The sequence below is a fragment of the Hyperolius riggenbachi genome, chromosome 2 (assembly GCF_040937935.1).
Source record: "Hyperolius riggenbachi isolate aHypRig1 chromosome 2, aHypRig1.pri, whole genome shotgun sequence".
Taxonomy (NCBI): Eukaryota; Metazoa; Chordata; class Amphibia; order Anura; family Hyperoliidae; genus Hyperolius; species Hyperolius riggenbachi.
The window spans coordinates 141380998-141393351 of record NC_090647.1 but is presented as its reverse complement, the minus strand read 5'-3'; the positions used below and the strand labels follow the sequence as shown (position 1 = coordinate 141393351).

Sequence of the window (12354 nt, the reverse complement as noted above, 5' to 3'; positions counted from 1 at the left end):
GCAAGTGCTAGAGTAACACTGTGATAGGACATGTTGATATTGCTTTACTCCGTTATGACTCTGAGCTCTCAGTGCAGTCCTGCAGAGTGGCTGTGAATAGGAAATCATGTGATTTCTGAGAAGACCAGAACTAGTTTATTCCAAGAGGACATTGCACTGCCACAGTTACACAGTGTACCAAATAAACTGCTATAGCAGTTTTTTTATTATTTTGATGTGCCACAGAATTCCTCGTTCCTGTTGCATCACATACTGTAACTGTTTATATGTGTTCATATTGTGAGCTTAGTAAGGATCAAGCTCGGAACACGAGGGAATCCAGTATTAGCCTAGATCAGGCGTGTCCAAACTGTTTATAGGAGGGCCAGATTTGGTGATGGGAAAGTGCCCCAGGGCCATCAGCGCCTGTTATTGCGCCCGAGTCGGGCCAAGTTTCACACTACTGTGCAGGCCTGGTGGCACGTCTCCTTGACCTGGAGAATTCTGCACATGCATAGCTACGAGGCTTAATGTAGTGCACATGCACAGAGCCACAGAAGCACAATCAAGAAAGTACGCCCCCGTGCCTGCACATGCCGTTGTAGTCCGCGTCTTAAATCAGATCCAATATGAAAAACTAACTGTAACAAGTAACTTGTCTATTTCTTATCTAAAATTTAGATCCCCATCCTCCTCTCTGTCTCTGAAATCTCTCGCTAGTAACACCTCCCCGTCCGCCTGCCCAGACTGAGCTCCCATAAGCCCTTGCTACTGTCTTAAAATGCCAAGGCTCTCTGAAAAGCTGTGGGCGAGGCTTGTTTAGTTTATACGGAATTAGAGTATTAAAACAAAAACAAAAAAGTATTTGGCTTGAGGAATGCCCTATAAACTATATGAAAGGAACACAATTATGCAATGAGTAAAAGTTTATCTCGGATCCACTTTAACCGGCTCACTAACCAAGCCTTTTACAGACAACAGTACACGGGTGGCAAGGAATGGGAGGTGTGGTAAGCAGAAGGACTCCAGCCCACTCATGCATATAGCCACCATTTAACCAAATCATTTTGCCTCAGGTTTCCTTTAAAGGGGGTTCCTGAGTGCACACATGAATTATCCGCTGGGAGATTTGGGAGCAGGGTAAAGCCGATAAATGGCCACCTCCTGGCGGCGCTAATTACTATTCCCCCTCCAGGTCGCCCTGGACGGTGAGTAAATGTAATTCAGTGACAGTTTTTTTTTGGTTTTTTTTTATATAGTAATCTGGGCTTCGTCTTTTGACGGCACCCAAATTACCCACTGAGCGCCACTATAGCCATAATTTCTACTATGGCCAATGGTGGCGACAGCGCTTGTTTCTAAGTTTATTTTACAGGTTGTTATGGATGGATGGGACAGCATCGTAGCCTAGGGCCAATTTAGGGGGAATCCAATTAACTTATCTGTATGTTTTTGGGATGTGGGAGGAAATCTGTATGCCCGGAAGAAACCCACACAGACTGGGAGAACATACAAACTGTTTTTTAAACTGGGGCTGAAAATGTACAACTCCACCAATTAGTTTCTCTTCCAACTTTGGAGACACAAGAATAGCTGCTGCTTCCATTCCTGGCACATACTGTCTCTTGTATTCCAAAAGTGGCCAATTATTTTGAAATTAAACACCAGTCTCTCTGTATAGACATCTAATTAAGCATTTCAGAATAATAAAAACAGAAACATGGACAGGACACAAACTCTGTGCAATGAACATTTCATATAAATGCTTTCCTTAGATAGAGACCTGGCTGTGTTATTTTCAAAGCAAACATACAAAGCAATTTTTATTGTTCAAACTGCCCGAAACTAATGAAAGATGAATGACTGATTGTTGCACTTTCTGCCTCATCATTACTCTTTGTGCTAATTAAATAACGCCAATAGTTTGCTGTACAGCAATGAATAACAAAGCTGTTCATTATATATAAGCTTGAGTGACAAATTCTGAACACACCTGGATACATACCTGCCACTTCCCTGCATTAGTCAACATGCTAAATGCCTGCAATCACGCTTGCACAATCATTTGTTAAAAAGAATGACAAGGCTTACTTTGGCTTTATGTGGAGAATATAGAAAGACTGTCAACACCGTAGGTTTCTGAGGGTTACCCAACAGGGCCATACACATGCTAGATGAGAATCCGATGCCCCCTGATTGCTCTGCCAGTCATCCTTCCTGGCAGATCACGTCTGCCAATAGCATTGTCCTCTCCACTTACTCTGCGCGGCATGCAGGGCTGTGAAGTCAGAGTTGAGGAGTCGTAGCAATTTTTAGGTTCCTAGTAGTTTGAGTCAGTGCTTTCATAAACTGAGAAGTCAGATGATTTTTGTACCCACTTCAAAGCCCTGCAAGGGCTGTGGACTCAACCGAAGAATCGGAGCCAGAGCAATTTTGGCTACCTGGAGTCTGTGGTTTCATAAACTGAGGAGTCGGAGGTTTCATAAACTAAGGAATTGGAGGCTTCATAAACTGAGGAGTCTGAGTCAGTGGTTTCATAAACTCAGATAATTTTTATGCTGACTCCATAGCCCTGGCAAAATCACTTCAAGGCTGCTTGATTTGTGTTCTGAAAGTTTTTTCATTTGAATTGCTTTTATACCAGCTTGGTTAGCAGCCCCGGTGTGTCTTTTCAGCATCTGGGCCCATTAGTGTGCCAGGGTTGTCAGTTGATAGAGAAAATGATGGCTTGTGAAGGGAGCAGTGCAAATATAATGGTAAGTTGGTGATAGGTGGGCACTAAGTCAGGTTCAGAGTGGGAACGGACAGTAAGCAGAGGTTTGCAGTCTTGAGGAGTGAAGGTTGTGAACCTCTGTGCTTGAGTTGTAGCATGAAGGGATGAGAGGAGATTGAATTTGAGAACACATGCTGGAGTTCTCCGTTAAGGTTCCCAAGGAACTTTCCTGCTCCTGAATGATAATTTTAGTAAATCCACATCAATGAGATCCACACTTCTGTGAGAGAATGAATAAACACAGTTTACTTGAATGTCATCTTCCCGCCATAAGTATCGTGTCACTCAGAAACCTGAAACCGTGGAGTAATTTATGACTGGGGTTAGGATTTGGCCTGCGAACAAAATTCTTGAACTCAAACTTGGCTGCAAAACTTACCTTATCTGCCTAATTTAGAGTTTACAGCCGGAATGTGTGAGAAGGAACAATGGGAACCATCATTTCACAGACGTTTTAGCAAATTGTTGTGGTTAAAATGAACTTTTTATGCTGAACTTAATACATTGAGTATTTTCATGCTGCCAGTTCAGATGGCAAAGATTCCTTTCAGGGTTTTGTTTACCTTTCATTGTCTGCAGCCAGACATAGCTTGTAGTTGCTCCATATGTGCGCAGATCCTGGTCCTACCTGTATTGTGTAGTGGGCAGCATGGTGGCGCAGTGGATAGCACTCTCGCCTTGAAGCGCTGGGTCCCTGGTGTGAATCCCTGCCAGGGCACTGTCTGCGCTAAGTTTGTATGTTCTCCCCATGTCTGTGTGGGTTTCCTTCTCATACTCTGGTTTTTTCTCACATGCCAAAAACATACAGATTTAATTTGCTTGCCCCTAAATTGGCCCCAGACTATGATGGACATATGACTATGGAAGGGATTAGATTGTGAGCTCCTCTGAGGGAGAGTTAATGACAAGAATATGTACTCTGTACAGTGCTGTGGGAGATGTTGGCACTATGTAAATTCTAAATAATAATAATAATAATAATATTGTGACTTCATGTAAAATCTGCCATTTAAAGAGTAACTGTTAGCCCCCAAATTGAATTTTAAAACACTATTGCAATGTTTTATTTATTATATAAGTAAGCCAAAACGCCAATGCACAAGTTAAAAATCAATCTAATTTTGTTACTATCTAACCTTTTCCCCCAGCTCCGGACGCAAGCCGCATATCAGATACTATAGCATGCAGAGCATGCCTATGTCTGGCCGACCCCCCCTCTCCCCCCCAGGACCAGGTGCCAATATATTCTCCCCACCGCAGCTGACCGCTCTGACAGGGAGAGAGAGCGGCAGCACTTCCAGCACCGTCACCGCAGAGCAGCCGCCGCCGAGTCACATGTGAGAGAATCACATGTGAGAGATGCACGGCGCTGGCTGCTCTGCGGTGCTGCTCTGGAAGTGCTGCCGCTCTGTCTCCGTGTCAGAGCGGTCAGCTGCGGTAGGGAGAATATATTGGCACCTGGTCCTGGGGGGGAGAGGGGGGTCGGCCAGACATAGGCATGCTCTGCATGCTATAGTATCTGATATGTGGCTTGCGTCCGGAGCTGGGGGAAAAGGTTAGATAGTAACAAAATTAGATTGATTTTTAACTTGTGCATTGGCGTTTTGGCTTACTTATATAATAAATAAAACATTGCAATAGTGTTTTAAAATTCAATTTGGGGGCTAACAGTTACTCTTTAAACTGGACCTATTAGTAAAATGTTGCTTACAGCTCTTTCTGCAACTCTTCTTTCAGGCTATACCTTCCTTCACCCCCACCTGCGTAACTGGGCTATGGTCTCCCTCGTTCCTCCAATCTCCCGAAGCAGCTCATCTCAGTGCCCGCGTAACGGCGGATGTTGACGCCGGCATTCACACACCCTAATTCGGGAACCAGCAATAGCCGACCCCAAATTGTGTGCGGAGGGAGAGAGAGGACTTAGGTAATCAGTAGGGAAGTATATTTGTTGTACCCCATTAGATTACCTTTTACCTTTCTGAATACCACCCAGATAGTATGCACTCAAATCTCCCTTATGCTTGCCTATAGGAGTTATTGGCTTTGATCTATCCTTAGCATCAGAGGTTATGTGTCTACACCCTGATAGTGGATATCCATGATGCTTTTGGCTTCTTTGCCTAGACTATGCTGCCCAATACTACAACTCCCACACCATACACTAGCAATCCCCACATAGATAATCCGAATCCGAACCGAACATTTGTATAGCGCTTTTCTCCTGTCGGACTCAAAGCGCTCAAGAGCTGCAGCCACTGGGACGCGCTCAGGAGGCCACCCTGCAGTGTTATGTAGTCTTGCCTTGAACTCCTTACTGAATAGGTACTTGACCTAGCCAGGATTCGAACCCTGGTCTCCCATGTCAAAGGCGGAACCCTTAACCAGTACACTATAAAGCCACTATCCAGCCACTAGATGCAAGACACTCCACCCCCACCATATCATACATTACTGCTCCAACCCTTATGTCCAATGATTGATAGTTTGGGAAAGGAGGAGTTAGCTGGCTGTTAGTTGGCTGTGATAGCTCCACACCTCTTCAGTCAGTAGTGAAGAGAAAGAGCGATTGGTACAAATGTTTTCTCTCCCTCCCATATAGAGCATTGTGACATCCCTCCTGAAGGTAACATAGACCTAGCCAAAAGTCCGACCATAATTTCTTAACTGGAATTTTTTAAGATCGCGTCAGTATAATTGGGTTTTGAGAGCAGGAGGCTCTCCTTACTGGTAGGTGGGGAGGGAAAGGAGGCAAAAATTAGGCATCCTATACAATAAAACCTAACTGTCCCTGCGTCATCCACTTTCCCTGTCTGTCCGTCCGAAGCTTTTTTGTACTGCGCCTGTGCGCAGTACAGAAAGCCGTTGGGACAGGAGGTGAGGCCAGGGAGCAGGGCAACCGTGTGTGTGTGTGCGTGCGGCGGGCACGTGCGGTTAAATCACTACCTAGAGCCTGTTTTTAAACAGGCTTAGGTAGCCTAGTATGTAATACTGTGCGTAGTCATGTCAGCAGATGGTACAAGAACATCTTGTTCTAAGTTGGACCTTTCTAGTCTCGTGTGTTTTTTGTTTTTTTTTTGTAAATATTTTTTTTTATTATAAAGTCTGGAAAAGTAATTGAAAATGGACATTGAGATAGTGCCTGTAGCAACCATCTAAATCGTTGTTTCAACTATAGATGGTTATGTTACAGTCACTGTTAATCTGTTTGTATATGGATGTTGCTTATTTTCTCGATTCCTTAATAAAATATTTGAAACACAAGTCCTTGTTTCATTTTCCTATCAGTTATGAGATAAAAAGCTGATTTATTGTGAATTAGTTGCTATGACAACTTCCAATGCTGCTATGGCAACTTGTCAGCTTCACTTCACATTTTCATTTTTCACTTTTTTGCAAAGAAACCCCTAAGGCTCTTTCACACTACGAAATATCTTCACATATGTACACAGGCATTTATACTGTACAGCGCCACGGAATATGTTGGTGCTTTATCAATCGCTTTTCAGCAGGTTGCGTGAGTTTGTGCCCTTACCATATGCAATGCATTTTTTAAAAGTGCGCCATGAGCAAAAAAAAAAAAATGTGCAGACAAAAATAGTGTGAAAAAGCCCTATGTGCGTCTGCTCTGTGAGCTGGAAAGGGATTCGTTTGATTACAGTCAGACAGCCCTTTGTTTTGAATACAATTACAGATGATGCCAACATCAGAAACCTCCTGCTCATGCCTAGATCTTTTGAGTGATCTTACCATCAGGCAAAAATCGAGGTATATTTACTCATAAAAGTCATGGAACTTAGTAATGCTGACATGGTCAAAAGGTCCTGGTAAATAATATTATCCAATAAAGTTACATATAGGTACCGTATTTTTCTGACTATAAGACGCTCCGGACTATAAGACGCACCTAGGTTTAGAGGGCAAAAACCAGGAAAAAATATATATCCTAAACCTAGTGCATCTATAGTGCAGGGGTGTCTTATAGACCTTCCTCCCCGCAATTATGTCCTCCTTGTACCTTTCAAGTACCTCTTGTGCCCTCCTTTGTCCCCTATCCCTGTGTCCAGTGTCCCCATCTCCTCCATATCAGTGTCCTCTGTCCCATATGATCCCATACATTATTGCTGTGTATTCTCTCCCCCTGTTGTCCATCCTGCTGTGTATTCTGTCCCTGTGTCCTTTCTTCCGCTGTGTATCCGGGCTCTGTATCCTGTGTCCATGTCTGCTGTGTATTGCCCACTGTTTGTCTCCTGCCCTCTTTGTGTCCGTGCGCTTCATCTTGCTGTGTATCCTGTGTCCGTGGTGTATTGCCCGCTCTCTGTCCCCTGCTCTCTTCCCCCCCCCCCCCCCCTTCCTTTGTCCCCGGATTCAGACCCCTTTTCCATACTTAGCTGCAGCATTCTACCTGGTGTCTGTCCCTCTGTGTACTCGATCCAGCTATGTATCCTATATACACGTGTCTGCTGTGTTTTGTCCGCCGTCTATGTCCTGCCTTCTTCGTGTCCGTGTCCTTTGTTCCTTGTCACGCTATGTATCCAGTGTCTGTGGTGCCCGCTGTCCCGTGCCCTATGTCCCCGAGTGCAGACCCGTTTGTCCATACTTAGCTGCAGCACACCGCTCCGATGAAGAGGAAACAGCCATTTTCTCGGTCTTGAGGGTGTCTGTGGTGCGCGCTGACCGCTGTCCTGTGCCCTATGTCCCCGAGTGCAGACCCGTTTGTCCATACTTAGCACACCGCTCCGATGAAGAGGAAACGGCCATCTTCTCGGTCTTGAGAGCGGGAGCAGAGCGACATCACTGGGGCCAATCACTGCAATCCCTGCAACTGAGGGAGTGCAGTGATTGGCCCCAACGATGGTGCCCTGCTCCCGCCCGCGAGACCAGCGCGTCCTATTAGGAAGGGAGCAGGAGCAGTGAGCTGCCGTGATTGGCGGTTTGGGGCAGCGCCTCTCAGCTTGATTGGTAGATGGCTGCTACCTCTTCATCGGAGCTGCAGCTAAGTATGGGCAAGCGGGTCTGCACTCAGGGACATAGGGCACGGGTCAGCGGGCACCACGGACACTGGATACATAGCGTGACAAAGGACATGGACACAAAGAAGGCAGGACACAGACGGCGGGCAAAACACAGCAGACAAGGACACAGCATACACAGCGGGAGAAGGACATGGCCACAGGATACACAGCGGGATCAAGGACACAAAGGGACAGACACCAGGTAGAATACACATGGGTACAGAGGACACATAGGTGCCGGTCCAAATTTTAGTATTCGGACTATAAGACGCACTGACTTTTCCCCCCAACTTTTGGGGGAGAAAAAGTGCGTCTTATAGTCCGAAAAATACGGTATATCCCTTTTAGCCCTCATAAGATGCTAATCTTGATATGGACAAATAGGCCTTTTGGGTACAACTAGCTTCTCAATGTAATCAGAGATATAGAGATGAGTTTTGAGTCAGATCATCTAATAATTCAAACATATATTTTATATATTTTATTATAAACATATAAAACATTTAAAGGAGTTATCAGCCAAAATCTAAAAAATGAGCTTTACTTACCTGGGGCTTTCTCCAGCCCCTTGCAGCCGACTGTCCCACGCCGACCGCTTTGCTCTGCGCCGCCATCCCAGTCGCAGCTTACTTTGCAGGCGCAGTAAGCTGCGTACAACGTGGGCTTGATTTACAGCGGCGGTTCGCTCAGGCGCAGTGAGGATGACCTCGGGGTTGGCCTCCGCACCGTGCGCGGAGATCGGGACGGCGGCGCAGAGCGGTCGGAGTGGGACAGTCGGCTGCAAGGGGCTGGAGAAAGCCCCAGGTGAGTAAAGCTCATTTTTTTTTAATTTTGGCTGATAACTCCTTTAAGAAAATTTGCATATAGCTAGAACAGACACAAGCTGATATAGCCGTCACAGTAATAGGTGTTACATACAATAACAATTCCTCATACAATTTTTCGATTACTACCCTGTATGGGGGGCTTTTGTGCCAAATTGATTCCCAAGTAGTGACCCACCACTATATAAACTAAAGTGGGGTTTAAACTGGGATCAGAGTGTCCGTATATACTCAAATAGCTATAGATATACAATGGTCGAGATATACTCTATGTCTCTATGCGTTTCGTGAATAAGACAGTTGTATAATTCACTTCTTCAGGTGTAGCGTATTATTCTCGTCTTAAAGCACGAATACACTGTAGGCTGGTATCTAAAATATAAACGAACCCAAATGAGCAATAATAGAATTAAATCGCATGGAGCGCTGCACACTCTGAGCAACCAGACCATTGTGATAGAGAAACACCACCACCAGATAACACACAAGTAATGTCGGCCGATTACTCGTGGCAATCGTATATTTTGAATGACCTTCATGAGGGACCGTGGGTGGTCGTTTCTGTTCCTGTTGACCCCTGCACTAAATACCGCAATTGTTCAAAGATGCGATCGCGTCCATCATTTGTTCCCGCAGTACGCGATTGCAGAAGATGGATCTGGGAACGATTGTTCATCGCATCTTTAATTGCCGGGTAACCACTGATCCATCTTCTGCTGTATTCTGGTGGGTATTCAGCTTTTTTTTTTTTTTTTTTTTTTAAACAGTAAAATTTTATCGTTTTATAAAGAGTTAACAAAAGGTAGTACAGAACAGTACATTACAAATGCAACCGTACATTTAAGGCTTACAGATCATATCAAAGTATTTGCATAAGTAAGTACAGTAAAAATGTGGTGGTAGCATATGGTATCATTTCAATCGCAGTAGCACTTCATGTAGTTCAGGCATCAATAATGGGATAACTGTTTTGCATAAAGATAGTATACAGAAGATGGGTAGTAACTTCAGAAGGAAAAGGAAGGGAAAAGGAAAAAGAAAAGAAAAGAAGAAAATCCCTGTCAGCCCCAGGCCCAGCACCCGCCCCCAGGTTTTAACAACCATCTTTTTAATCAAGAATTGGTATAAACTTGTCATTTGTTGGATCTAGTATTCTACTTTCCCAAATACCCCATACCTTATTACATTTTTGGGACATTTTCTGTTCAGATACGTAGTCCTGTATAATGGTAGAGCACTATTAGTTGCTTTAGCCCATGTACCAACTGTCGGTATGGAGACTTTTTTCCAATATTTTAGGATCTGTTTTCTAGCGTAAAAACATAATATTTTAACCAAGCGTTGTTTATGAGTTGAGATATTATTCTTATTGAGTGTCCCAAGTAGTAGTACACCCATATCTAGCGGAAAGGAATTTTGCAAAAGAGTATTGATAATTGTGAGTACGTTTTCCCAAAAGGGAATAATTTTAGGGCATAACCAAAAGATATGTATGAAACTACCCAGGTCTATCGAACACCTCCAGCATCTGTTTGAGTTGATGTTATTCATTCTGTGTAATCTCTCGGGAGTAAGATAAATTCTATGTAGAAATTTTGTTTGAATAAGTTGGTCACTAGCAGATATTACCGTGGTAGGGAACTTCTCTAAAGTTATGTCCCAGTCCTCTTTGGACAGAGTAGGGATATCAGTTGTCCATTTTTTGAAGCATTTATCCAGTCTTGGATTACTTTGGCTAAGTAGTTCAGTATAAATGGCAGATAGTGTTTTAGGAAGATCTCTAGTTAAAATTAATTGTTCTAAGCTGTCAGTATATATGTCAGGGGGTTGAGAACCAAATTGTGATCTATGGGCATGTCGTAATTGTAGGTACCGAAATAAATGTTTATTAGGGAGGTTGAATTGAGTTTTGAGGCCATTGAAGGTACATAGAGAGTTGTCATTTTGGATGTGAGAAATATTCTTGATTCCATAACGTGCCCATATAATTGAATCAGGTATAGTGGAGAAATGTTTTAGGTTTGGGTTTTCCCCATAATGGCGTGTATGGGGAAATGGTGTTTGGTTTTAGTATGTGAGTTATGGTTGTGGACCATGCCTTCCAGGTTGTTGTCATAGCCAAGGTAGTTTGAGAGTTGGCTTTAGGGCCTCTGTATGGAAGGTTGGTTAGTTGTTCGTAAGAACCCAACACCACTGCCTCAACATTCACCACCGGATTTGTTTCGTCCTGCGAGAACCTCCACCTAATAGTGACAAGCACAGAAGTCCAATAATATTTTTGAAAATGCGGGAGTGCTAAACCACCACTAGACTTGGGAAGTTGTAGTAGATCTAGAGCAATTTGTGGTTGTTTACCTGCCCAAATGAAGGATAGGATTATTTTATCAATTTGTTTAAAAAATGAAGTCGGAAGCCAGACTGGGCATTGCCGAAATACATAGGTAAACTTGAGTAAGAAAATCATCTTAAAGAGAACCAGAGATGAAGCAACCTCATGTATTTTACCTTATAAATCAGTGGGAACATGACAGTAAACACCTAATCTGCTCTTTGTTACATTGTTCTCTGTTTAATTTGCCTGTTATCACCTCTAAGATAAGAATCCCGACTAAGCAGTCGGTCTGGCTTTGCTACAGAATAATTATAGCTGAGACTGTGTTCTTTGCTGTCTTCAAGTCCAAGCCTGCCCCCTGCTGGCTTTGCTCAGGAATCATTATAGCTGAGTCATTATAGCAAAGCCAGACTCAATGCTCAGTCCGGGATTCTTATCTCAGCTAGATAACAGACACTTTTAGCAGTGAGGATGGAACAGAGAGCAGGGTAAATGTTTTCTCTAATGTTCCCACTGATTTCTATGGTAAAATACACAAGGGTGCTTCCTCTCTGGTTCACTTTAAGTAAGTTTATTCTACCTATCAGGTTAAGTGGGAGCCAATTGTGGTATTCAGCTTTAGAAGAACAGATATCATGCAGAGAAGCTTTGTCAGATGAATGGGACATACCACTGATCCCAGGTCCAAGCTGAAGCAGTTATTACACTAGTGAGGAAAGCATAAATCTGCATTTATAAACAGCCATACTGGATCTGTGAGGTATAGGCATAACCTATACTCGGTGCATTCACTGGTATTTGGATTTTTCTTGGATACAGTAGAGCGAAGTTTACCAGTGCTGAAACAAGAGGTCAACCTTATTTCTAAACTAGAATTTCCACACTATTGGACTTCAGAAAATGAGATTGTTAAATAAAACTCTCTTACAGGCTAAAGGGGCCCATCCACTGGTAGATTTCAGCCAATCGATCGATTTTATCAAATTCCCCATTCGATCGATTTGCGGCCGATTTGGATTGATTTGATCTATCTGACAGGATGGAAAATCTAGGTCGATCTGCTGCTGGTAGCAGATCGATGGCCCATAGAGTTGCATTGGATATAATGGTCCAATAATGCATTTAGCTATTTACAAAATAAAGCAACTGCTCAGGGAATTAACCAATCAATATAAACCTTTATTCAGTATTCAAAAAGCTGCATAATAGATCCTAATGCCTTAAAAACACTTAAAAACCACCTGTGGAGCACTCTTCACACATGGCCCAGCACACATCACCCATACCTCACCCAGATTGGTACCGGTACCACATACTCCGGATTTTCTTCAGAGTGGGGAGGGGAGGAGAGTAATGCAAACTTTCCCTGGACCATACACGGTGACAAGCTGGCAAATGTTGAGAGTCCCATACACAGCAAATCCTCTGCTGACA

The 12354-nt window shown here is 43.6% G+C and overlaps 1 protein-coding gene across 5 annotated transcripts in view; it reads left to right on the top strand.

Moving 5' to 3' along the window:
- The window catches only part of RBMS2 (RNA binding motif single stranded interacting protein 2), a 192540-nt gene that overhangs the window by 79361 nt on the left and 100825 nt on the right, over positions 1–12354 (top strand). The window lies entirely within an intron of this gene.